Source organism: Giraffa tippelskirchi, chromosome X, assembly GCF_054371585.1.
Source record: "Giraffa tippelskirchi isolate mGirTip1 chromosome X, T2T-mGirTip1v1.2.pri, whole genome shotgun sequence".
NCBI lineage: Eukaryota > Metazoa > Chordata > Mammalia > Artiodactyla > Giraffidae > Giraffa > Giraffa tippelskirchi.
Window position 1 is genome coordinate 91,295,179 of NC_137289.1, and position 3,034 is coordinate 91,298,212.

The 3,034-nt window shown below is 38.5% G+C and overlaps 1 non-coding gene across 1 annotated transcript; it reads right to left on the bottom strand.

The window, feature by feature from the left end:
• Positions 1-388: 388 nt before the first annotated feature.
• Positions 389-461, bottom strand: TRNAC-ACA (transfer RNA cysteine (anticodon ACA)). Its single transcript has one exon. It is a non-coding gene; the product is annotated as a tRNA-Cys (tRNA).
• Positions 462-3,034: the final 2,573 nt, after the last annotated feature.

A 3,034-nucleotide genomic window follows, 5' to 3' on the forward strand; every position in this document is an offset into this window, starting at 1 on the left:
CCACTCAAATTTGTTTTTCGTCTAACATTATTTAAATAATAATAAAACAAATATAAAATACACAGCAAGTAATGTCATTAGCAAAATAATAAAGCAAGACATGTGCTTTAAAATGGTATATAACATGATCACATTTATTCAAGAATATATTACAATATCAAGTGGCAAATTTCAACAATGCAAAAACTGAAATTACCTTTGCACAAACCTAATGTATAGCAGCTTCCCACTAGTTATCTATTTTACACATGATAGTATATGAAGTGAAGTGAAGTCGCTCAGTCATGTCTGACTCTTTGCGATCCCATGGACTGTAGCCTGCCAGGCTCCTCTGGGATTTTCCGGGCAAGAATACTGGAGTGGGCTGTCATTTCTTCTCCAGGGGATCTTCCCAACCCAGGGATCGAACCTGGGTCTCCCGCATTGTAGGCAGACACTTTTACCATCTGAGCCACCAGGGAAGTCTATGGTAGTGTATATATGTCTTTAAAATCTACAACTCCTTCCCCTTCTCTTCTCCTTTTAGGACACCAATTTTTCTAATTTTTGCCTCTTATACAGACTCTGATAACTCTCATAGTTTTTTCACTTTTAAAACGTCCTACTTCTTTCTCCTCATCTCACTGAGTTATTGCTGTATTTATATCCTCCAAGTCACTTATTCTTTCTTCCATCTGGTTTGTCCTAGTACTGATTTGCTTTCTTGCATTCTTTGCTTCATCAAATCCTTCAGTTTCAGATTTCTGTTTGGTTCTTTTTTATAATTGCAATCTCTTTCATAAAGAATTCCTTCGGTTTATCAACTTTATACCTGAGTTCATTGAATCGTGTTATGAGGTTTTTTGTACTTCACTGAGTTTCTTCATAATAGCTATTTTGGAATTCTTTATCAGTTAGATCACAATATTCTGTGCCTTTGAGTCCAGTTGCTGGATAATTATCATTTTCTTTGATATAATTTTTCCTTTATGATTTTAGTGTTTGTAGGTATGTGCTTTGGATTTAGCATTTGAAGTAACAGATAGCTCCTTAATTAAGTTTTTGATACCTTCTTTGTTTTGTGCAATTTAACAGGCTGGCTATTAGCAATATTTCTTTTGTCTTCCAGAAGGTGGCATTATAGCTCATGTTTGTGGTTTCTCCCTTGCCCATGGACTTTGCTTTTTTCTGAGTTCATTCTGTGCCTACCAGAGCTTACATTCATAAGTGCACTCAGGAGCATCACAAGGGCCTGGCAGCAGAGTGGGGTGAATTGTGGATTTAGCTCATGAGGTTTTCAGGGTACCCATAGGCCTGGTGGAGGCATCCTTGAGTAGAGGTATTCCTAGGGTTTTCTGAGCACAGTTCCTTCTGAAGTCCTGAAGTAAACATCAAGGAACACATTCATTTAATGCTCTTTGATATTCTTATCTGCTGCCTCACTTACCCCAGACATGGAGGGCTCTCCTTAGCAACTCAAATGCTTTTGGAGAGAAAGGGGTTGCTTCAGTTACAACCTGCACATCTGGGTATCTGGACATTCACTTACCAATTTCACTTTTCACCTCTTTCATGGAAAAATTCACCACTTTCAACCTTCTCTGCTAAAAAAGTTGATGGTGCTGTGGTCAAATGCCCAGACTCTTCAAGTGTCATCCTGGTGAGGGGGGCTGCCTTGGTGTGTGCTTCCCTCTCTTCTGTATCCAAAGTTGTCTCTAACCCATTCTGATGGGTGTGTGGGAATTCCCCCTTCAGGCAGGCTGAACTTTCACAAATTCTCTCTTGCCCATGGATAGCTGCTCAGTTTTGCACTATCTAGGTTCTTTTATCCCCCTCACCCGGATTACCTTAAGTGAGAATGAGGCTGATATACAGATTCCTTGGATTTACAATCGAGTTATACTCTAGTTATAAAGATGGTCTTTCTTTCACGGTTTTATTCCCTCATGGTACCATGCAGTTACGTATATCTGAGGCCATTCTCAAAGGAAAAAAGTGGGAGAAAAAGATAAAATTGTATAGACATTCTCCAAACCACAAAATCCCCTTTTCCCTTTTCTTCAACAAAAAAGATGAATTTTCTCTTGTAGCTTTAGGTAACTGTACCACAGCTGCTACAGTACAACTCTATGACTGAGAATACTCTTGATGCAGGGCCTGGAGAGAATAAGAAGGGGAAAAAAGAATAAAACAAGGCTTATTTCAACACTCTGTGGCTCAAGATGACCTTCTTTCCCAATCCTACTGCCAGCAAGACATGTTTCTTTCAGAATTTTTGCTGTCCCTGCCTGCTGTGTAGTTCTGCACTAGACCTGCCTTAATGACAAAGCTAAGAAAGGAAAATGGGGATAAAACCCAGTAAAATCACTCCCATAGGGATCATTCTGGTTTTGATTCCTTCATGAATCTACTCACTGTTATTAACTATTTAAAGTTTTCAGATAGTTGCCTTTTCCATTTTTGTCCAGAGATTTTAGTTGGAATCATAGGTGAGATAGACTGTAGTGGCCCACCAGAAAATTTCTTAGGATTCTTTTTAATTGAAATGTTAATTTAGATAATTGTAGATTTACATACAATTGTAAGAAGTAACACAGAAAGATCCCTTATGCAGTCTGTCTAGGTTCAGATTTCTTCAGATTTTTAATCGTGTGTGTGTGTGTCTAGGTGATGAAGGAGAAAGGGGAGAGTGAAAAAACTGGCTTAAAACTAGGCATTCAAAAAATGGAAATTATGGCATCCAGTCCCATCACTTCATGGCAAATAGATAAGGAAATAATGGAAACAGTGACAGACTATATTCTCTTGGGCTCCAAAATCACTGCAGATGGTGACTGCAGCCATGAAATTAAAAGACACTTGCTCCTTGGAAGAAAAGCTATGACCAACCTAGACAGCATATTAAAAAGCAGAGACATTACTTTACCAACAAAGGCCTGTCTAGTCAAAGCTATGGTTTTTCCTATAGTCATGTATAGATGTGAGTGTTGACTATAAAGAAAGTTGAGCGCCAAAGAATTGATTCATTTGAACTGTGGTGTTGGGGAAGACTTTT